This window comes from Dromaius novaehollandiae, chromosome W, assembly GCF_036370855.1.
Source record: "Dromaius novaehollandiae isolate bDroNov1 chromosome W, bDroNov1.hap1, whole genome shotgun sequence".
NCBI lineage: Eukaryota > Metazoa > Chordata > Aves > Casuariiformes > Dromaiidae > Dromaius > Dromaius novaehollandiae.
This window is the reverse complement of record NC_088130.1, coordinates 33,210,864-33,220,376: the sequence shown is the minus strand read 5'-3', so window position 1 is coordinate 33,220,376 and position 9,513 is coordinate 33,210,864.

The window sequence follows — 9,513 nt, the reverse complement described above, 5'->3', positions numbered from 1 at the left end:
AAAATACTCAGAGACCTGGAGAAGCAGAAAATTACCTAGCCTACTGGCAGCAGTGTGAGCAGACCACTGGGACAACAGGGCGAGCAACCACCAGAAATGCAGCTGAAGTGCAGTGGCTTTACTGGGGAAATTCACTGCAAACAATCCAGTTTTGTAGCATTGCTGGGGATAAGTCAGGCACACTCCCATACGCAGGGGGAACAGATGTTTTAAGTCCAAAGGATCATCCACATTCACGGACAGAAACATGCTGATGTTATCACCGAGAGTCAGAGAGCGCAAAAAGGAAGATGGGGAAAGAATGGAACTAAAGTTTCTGCTTGATTTTGCTGTAAGTGGGATGACCAAAATAGAAGAAAAAGAAATGAAGGCAGAACCCTTGGCATGCTCCAGCCTTCCTCAGAGCAATGTCAAAAGCATAGAACCTTTCCAACATTTTTCTTATTTCTGTGCCACAGTGGCATGTAAAGAGATTCAGATATTCTTACAATCTAAAGTACCCCGGGTACTCATCCATCATCACACTCACTTTACCCAAAGTATGCGAGAATGAAATGAGCAGAAACTATTCAATGCTTCACTGAATTATTGCATGTCACTGTTATCACAAAGTCCATTACATGAAATGAATGTTTTTATTTAATTTTATTTGCCTACTGGAGCCTCTCGGCAAGTCAAAACTTAGAGTTAACATCAGGTTATCTGCTCATATAAAACTCCTCATAGCTTTTCAAATGTCAGACATGTGAATCTTGTCTTCTGCACTGTCAGCTGCATTAGGATTGGACTAAACTAGTCTTAAAAAATTCACAATAACTCTGGATATATCATAGCCCTACAGAAATAAAGCTTTGTAAATATTAGTCTTTCAGATTTGCTATATAGATGATAAAATAGGCACTGTGGCAGTTATTAACAAATGCTGATAAAATACTGGCCATCTCTACATCTTCAACAAATGTGCTCATGAGCAATAAAAGATCTACTCTAGTCCTTCTATTTGACGCAATAAAAATAACTTATAGGTGGGTTAATTCACTGCCTGAGCCCACACATGAAGCTTTTTTGCAAATATGCCTGAATCCACATACATACTAAACATATAGGTATGATGTTGCTCTATATTATCCATTCCCATAAGTTGCAGACATACGTGATTTATCTCATTAGACCTGTCTGTTTCACCATCTCGGCTGCTTAACTTTTTTTCCATTTAAAAATATTCTAAATTTTGAACCTTTATGGACTCTCGAAACATTGCTATTAGAGAAAAAAAATCTATTTTTTAATATGAGATGAGATTTTTCTTCCCCACAAGTGCACTACAGGAAGATCCTGCAGGTATTATGAGGACAAATGACAGATTTAATACCTGATACATTGTTTTCCAAGTCTAAAATCTGATAGCTGTAATTAATCTTGTGCCTATGCATATATACACACATGTACACACACCTCTTCCCCAGATACAAGTATATGTATTTACATGTATATGTTTACACAGGTCAATGTCTTAAAATCTCTCTCTCATTCACAGGATGTTGACAAGAAAAATCAGACAAAAGTAAATCTGATCTCTGTGATGGCAGCTTTACAGTGCAGAAAGGTGGGAACATGTTAGCACTGACTTTTGGTCCCAAAAGGTTGAAGAGCTTCTTTCACAAAAGTTTAGTCACTGTGTACACACAGGATTTCAGTTCACTGTACTGATTTTTTTTTCCCCCCCTGGTGAAAGGGTTAGGGTTGTAATTGTTTAAACAGTGCTTCAAAGCATTTTGATTTTTTCCTTTCCAACTTGCATGAACTACACACACTGCATGACCTGGCAGGAGAAGCAGCAAGCTCAAAGAAGTGGAAAAGTCTACAGTCAACTCAGCAGAAGTATAAGAGTAAGAAATAAAATGATGGTCTTCTAAACTCCCATCTACATCCCAGCTTCAAGAATATGATTCCTCCAACAATGGAACAACGAGGGGAGGTTCAGAGAGAGAGTCAGAGACAAGCAACTCTCCTTTGGCCTTCCCTTTAGCCTCTACAGGGACAATTCTGGATAGCTAAATTATATTTCAGCTCTGATTTGCTGTCTGGATAACCTTACTTTTGTCTCTGAGTGTTGTGATGGAGGGTGTCTGCTGTACCTTGTTCTCATTTTTTTCTGTTGCTTTCAAAGGATAGTTACCGAGATAGTTGAATTCCTCTGAGGAGGCTTTGTGAAAGACTGTCTTTCACAGGGGAGCAGCAGAGAATGCTACAGTACAAGTCTGAAGACAAAAGGAGATTGTTCTTCATTCAGTTTGTAATTAATCTGTGAAAGTTCTTTCCACAAGGTGTTATGAATGTTAAACCTGCATGTGAGGTCGAGAGGAGACAGAAGTCCATAAAAGAGAAATCTATTGTGGACTATTACCTATAAAAAGCATCTCTCAATAGAAAAAAAGCTGCTGAGAGTATTTTTGGGAAGCACTTCACTATATGCTTGTTGTGGTCCTATACTCTTCTCTGTTTTGGTCCTGGTTGGAGGAGGTAGGACAGCAGGTTATTCTTATGTTAATGTTTTGCTCAATGAAGAGACTCTTTGAAGACCAAATGTGAGGATAAGCATAGGAAGGAAATGCAGGGAAGGGCTGAGCTGCTCTCCAGAGCTCCAGCACAGAGTGCCAAAGAGAAGCCTGCAGGGACTAGGACAGCAAGAAAAAACAAGCTTGGTAGGATTGGTATGAAAAATCACCTCATTAAGAGTATGGCGAGAATGAAGAAGGCCGCATGAAAGATTTTAAGTCAGTTTTAATAGCTCCCCCACTGACTGGGGTTTAGTCTATCAAGGCGTTTTCAGTGTGAAACCTGACCAGCTTGGGGGGTTTAGAAGAACAGAAGCTACAGTGCTTACACCCCAAAGGGGGAAACGTTCTTTCTAACGCACAGAAATGCTGCCTCTTAATATCAATGACACCAGAAGCTGAAAAAGTAAACAGGGATGGATAGTAACAGAACAAAAGCCTTGAATTCAAGCTTTTATATACCTGCTTACCTTTTTTAAAATACCTGCTTAGAGAAAAGATTCTACTGTTCATAGAAAAATGCCCAACCACTTATGTATTTTCCTCCTACTGTATGTATTGTAGTTATATCAACACTCTTACTATGTTTGTGCATGGCCCAATACACTGCAAGCACATAATGAGTAATAAATATAATAAGCAGTAATGAGTTCTTCTCCCTCTTCTTGGTCCCACAGTGCAGCTGTAATCACTTTGGTAATAACTTGTATCACTAGCTCACCACTGCCATTTTATGTTTCAGGGAAGAAGAGGAGATGGACTCCAATTAAAAGACATGAATCTGATAATTAGGGAAAGGTAAAATTGAAAATTGCAAAAACATATGAACACAATATAATGTGAGTCATCTTGTTAGGCCACAACATTACTTGGATGTTAATTTTGTTATATAAAGCTAAACTCCAGAGCGCAAATGAATTCATTCGTTTGATTCACTATGTCAAAATTAACTCCTGTGTGAAAGTCTCACTTTAAACATACTATCTGTTTGGAACACACCTGAAAGGCTTGCATCAGCCTGCCTGCACCGGCTAATCAAACAGCGGAAAAGCAAAATGTACTGGTCCACAGTAATAAGCTGCACTGACAGAAACAGTATCTGGAGATTTTTCTTAAACTCGAAGGAAAAAGGTCAGAGGTGACTATCACAACAAGCAGCTCTCCTTAAAAGGCAGCTTCAATCAAACTGAGAAAGATTTAAATAGAGATAGAACAAAGACTTCACAGATCTCATAAGCATATAGAAGTCAAGACAGGTCAATCTGTGTATAGCTGCTATAGAGGGATCATAGAGATAAACGTATAAAATTGACTGGCCTCAGATCTTAAGCAGTCACACTAGCAGTTGAAAATATCAGCTCATCTGTGAGATTTGCTTTCTTTAGGTACAGCAGCAAGTCTCAAATAAAACGTCAAGGCTATTGACCCACATTAAAAGATAACTTTAGGAGATATTACCATGAGTCAGATCTAGCCTGCAAGTAAAAGTGAAAGAATGGAATTTTTTTTTTTTTTTTTTTTTTTTTTTTAAACAGACTTTACATGTTTAGAGGGGAGAGAAATAAAAGTCACTTCAATAAGCGCTTCAGAAGAACTCTGCTACAGAGATGAAAACTATTGTCAGCTGAGGATAAAGAATAAAATTAAAAAGACTAGCTAAGTCTGAAGGAACTACATGACTGAATAAGATCAAATTTGGAAAAAAAACTCACTATATTTCTAAACACAGATTAGAGCAATTCCCATTGTTTGCACTGCTAGGAGTTCATTGTCTGAACTGTTGAAAGGCACCAGTGTGATGCCAAGTAAGCACTTTTATTCCTGGCAAACAAATTGCAACTGTATGTCTTTCCTATCTTGACAGGTGTGATTGGGACATTTGATAAGCACATACAAGCTGGATTTAAAATAAGTTCATTTGGGCACCACAACAAGGACAGATGCATAGAGCGAGCTGCAAATCCAAACAAGCTCACCTCAGAAAATACTTAAGCAACTACAAGGAGCTTCACATACGCCAAGGAAGACTAAAAACCCTCCAGGGATTTGAGAGTTTGTTTTAAGAAGAAAATATTGCTTTTTAAGTAGAATCATGCAGCTTGTCAGCTCCACAGACGCATGAAAACACAGATCAATTGCAGAAAAGGAGGTATATTTTGCTGTACAGCAAAGTGCCTGATGAAAATTTCAGTTGTAATGTGAGTACATGGCTACAGCTAACTGCCTCCTCCAGTCCCGCCATTAGCTCTCCAGCACAAAGATGCAAAAGGTCCATTTTCGGGGGCAAAAACTCTTTCCATACAGTGACATACCAAATAAACCAAGCCAATGCCTACTGAAATCATATGAAAGAGCTACTGGGTCAGGACTCAGTTAAACAATTTCCATGCAACTTGGAATTAAAAAAAAATAAATAAAGCTAACTGACATTCAGGTAAACTTTCAAATGTTTTGAATACATCTGTATGAAACAGGAGAAAAGCTTTCTCTGTTCTACAAAGAGATATTAATTTTATTGAGCAAATTAAAATTGCTTATTATAATATCCAAAAATGTATGAAATTAACACAACATTAGCAAAGCTAAGATTAACAAAATTATGACTAGCAATTGGGATTTATAATAGCAACTAATTGTAAATGAGTTTTAGAAAGAAGTGCACAACTACCTGTAAGGAAAATAGTGTCTAGTTATCCCTATTGTCTACTTTGACATTCTTCTAAAGGGCTGATCTTCATAAATTAGAAGAGAAAAAAGGCAGTTTTGAGACATGCTTTCCCAGGTGTAATAGTAATACAGTTAATTACCTTTCCTTTATATTATATTAGTGTCATGGCTACTATTTATTATCTGTGAAGGCCTGATGGTAAAGAGCTATAGAAAAGAAGGCCTCCAAACCTCCCAAGAGAGAAGGTAATAGAAGAAAAACTTTGCTGCTAGAAAAGTAGAATTAGAACCCCATTTTGTTCCGAAGCATTACAAGATTCAAATTTTAGTTCAAGTATAATAAATCCACCCTTGTTGTGTCTTCAGTTAAAAAAAAAAAAAAAGAAAAAAAGAAAAAAAAGAATGACTTGTCAGTACTAAATAATAACAATGCGTATCCAAACTGCCAAAAGGTGACATTTCAGCTGTATTCTGTTACATACAACCATGCAAGCTCTTAATTCTGTTTTGGCTGTTTATCAGCCTCATGTCAACGAGCTGGTTAAGAATCTCTAAATTTGCTCTGCTGCGAATGGAGCTCTTTAGGGACTTGGTTGTCAGAATGACAGGCAATACACTGTGTGTAAAACAAGGCCAATTACTCCAGGAAAAGGCATGTCCAACCTAGCAGTTGCCTCATGTTCTATTACTTAGCCTTGTCAACCAGTACCTGCAGGAGACTAATGCCTACAGCTTCGGGGAGGAACACGGTTCTGCAGAAGACTGCTGATTTGTCACTGTAGAAATGTTTTATGGAGGACATTTGATTTTGATACATCAGGTTTTTGGGCAGCCCATCTGGCATGCTGCTGAGGCCCCCAGCCTGGTAAGCTGTTTGGAAGGTGACAGTCCAAGGCCTTCGGCTTCCAGCATCCCAAATTCCCAGCCTCCTCTGGGCATTTTAAAGTATGCCTGGTTGGCTGCTGAGGAAGAGTGTTTCCTGGGTTTCTAACCAGCACTGGTTAACTGCCCAAATATTATACTGATAAAAGCCCAAGAACCTCTAAGACCAGGCCAAATCCAAGCTCCAGTGCTTACAGGCTAGCCATGGTTCCCAGGCTTGTAGTGTTATGTCAGTCAGCTGGTTGACAGTGCACAACCTCAAATGGGGGGTTAGAAGCACCAGCTCTCCATTTTTGAGATTGAATCTACCTGATAAACTGGGTAACACTCCCAGAGCTGGACTGTCGCATAGCCAGAACTCCATGCCCTGTCAAAGACATCTCAAAATGTTTGGCTTCCAGCCAGCATTCCAGGGAAAATTACATTACATTTTTCCTCCATGTATTTCCTTAACAGAGTTCAGAAAAAACAAAGTGACCCATCCCTTTTTCAAACCAGAATCTGTACCCTAGTTTCACATATCCCTTTGCTGAATCTGTTACACCAGAGAGCCTCTACTCTGCTTCTGTGTGCTTGTGTTTTTAACAATACTGAGGTCTGAAAATGCTTGTCTCTTTCAAAAAGTATCCTGCCCTTTCCCTAGATGGCTGTTTACTCTTCAGACTGATAAATTTGCTAGAAGAAATTCCAGAAGTCATCTAAAGTGTATTAAGTTCTTGACCCTAACAGACTTCTCACTTTGAAAAATAAACAAAATATAGTGTTTTCGGTTTCAGTTTCTCAGAGATGGATGGCATCAGCCACGTGTGATTAAAGTCTGCTCCAGGAGATAGGATGTTTTTATCTCTGGTGACATATTTCTGTGATAAATACTGTAATGCTTCCTTTGAGTTCACTGTCATCTTGATGCTATTAACCATAGCCTGGACAGGCCCCAGTAATGGTGTTCTGAGTGACGCCTGCAATTGCTCAGGAGGAGAACACCCTTACCAGCTATGTTGTTAAAGCCCTGGATAGTTTTATAAGACTTACTGAGATAACTCACAGCTGTGAATAAACTAGAAAGTTCAAGCAGAATATAGCTGTACGGTACCAATGTAAGTTTGTTGCTGCTGAAGATCAAAACATATCTTTACAAATAAATAAATGTAATTGATTATTTATTGAATAATGCACTCAGGACCTGTAAGACATCTCCATGTAAGACCCATCCTATTTTATTTATTTGTCCAGGTTATCGGATGTCACCTTTACCATTGTACTTATGTACGTACTTCTAGGGTTCCTCTAAATACTACCAAGGAAGCAATGAGTGCCACAGAGTATCAGTGCTCATCCTCCACACGACGAGAGACAAAGCAAAAGAGTGTGACGCAGGGAGAAGGGACAATAAGGTAGCAGAATCTGACAATGACATCAAATAGTTTTGATTAATTAATCTCAGGAAGTTTTGTGAGGAACTCCATGAAGATTTAAAAGTAGGTTGCAAAGCATCATAGTGTCAGGGGAAATTCGACATAAAAAAATGCAAAGTACCACGCACAGAAGGAAGAATTTAAACTATTTGTATACACTGATGGGTTCTAAATAATATCCTCCAAGGAAAATCAGCTAGGAATCACTTTGGAGAGCTCTGTGAAGATGTCGGGCTCAACACACATATGACTTCTAAAAGTAATAAAAGACTACAACGCATGAAAGCAAAACTTTTGTGATAAGTTATAATACCTTAATAAAAGTTATAATACCTTAATAAATATTTACATAATTATTTACATAACCTTATCTAAGACTAACAAAATCCCTAAATCCTTAGTGAGGGAAAATTCCCGTAAACTTAAAGAGATTCTTCTATTTAATCCATTTCCAGCTGTGACCTTAAATCTTGTCAGGTACCTTAGGTAATTAAAAACACTTTTACTTATTCCTTAGGATAGCAGTGTATTAAAAACAACTCACAAGTTACACAGGTATGTATATCTGCATGCACTGAAGAATGTAGTAGACTCACCAATACTAAGCAATAGCATAGAGAAACTGCCTTTCTGCCATATAAAAGATATTTTAATCACAACATCTGATCATGGTTTTCTTTGGGTGATCACTGTTGAGAAATTTGCAGATTCCATTTTTGTTTGATAAAATTACGTACATTCTTGAATTATTGCCAAGAATGTCATTCTTGTAGGTACCAATCTAAGCAGAGAAACACATCCTAAGAGTGATAAATGTATATAGCAACCATCATTTTCAGGAAGCTAGTTGGAAAATATTTAACTATGTTTCAGTATCTTCATTCAAAGAAAGGACTAATTATCACAAGCAGAAATTAGATTTTTCAAAGCTAACATGCCCTGCCCTCAAAAGTTCATAAATTTTAGAACTATTTATTTTAACAATGTATAAGTAACTGATCTCTTAAATTAAACACAGCTTCAATATTCATTTAATTGAATCTCTACAGGAAGGGCTTTAAAACAAAATACCGTAAGACTTATGTGAAATTATACATTCACTGTTAACAACACTTGAAACAAATGAACAATTCCAGAACAAATTCTAAGATTCAAACACATTAAAGCTAGACTATTTTCAACAGATCCATCCTTTGTTTTGAGAAACTAAGTGAAAAATTAAATATTTGTCTTGAAGTTCAAGAGTCCTGCTCCCTGACTGGTATTACTTAATTACACTCCACAACTAATATATTCCTTTTCTTCATGTAAGATACAACTATCAGATTTTACAGTTTTATTTTACAGAAAACATAGAAAATAATACAGAAACTCTTGAATATCACAACTGTAGCTTAAATAGTTTATCCCATTTCTCATCAGCACAAAATAGATAAAAAGAAAAAAAAGACAAGCCAAAAAGAGATAAAAATCAGCAATGCCTTTAGGTGTGAAATGAGGTGCACAGAGACAGGGGGTGAGCTTCCTTGAAAGGAAACTTTTAAACTATAACAGACCATTTTTCATTACAGAAAGCCAACACTGAGAATTGTTACATAAATCATGGACAATATATATGTGACAAAAAGCTACAAGCTACTGCAAAGATGAGCATGCAGTGTGTCCTTAGAGACTTCCCAAGCAGAAGTCCTTGTTCACAGGGCTTTCACAGGTGATAGGTGTAACATCTAAAAATCTATCTCACAATTTTGTAAAAGCTTTCAAAAGCAAAGAACATACAAAAACAACTGCATATGGCTCTGTTAGACAAAAAGAATATATTAAATGCTATACTTCTAAGATTATCTGTTTACATTAATCAATCTAAGAATGCCATTGTAACAAAAAAAAGGAAGCTTTCCTCCAGCCTAAGTTACTGTAACAAAGGCATCAATTGAAGAACACAATACAGGAAAAAAGTGTAAAAACTTCAAATAGCAATGTCACTAACC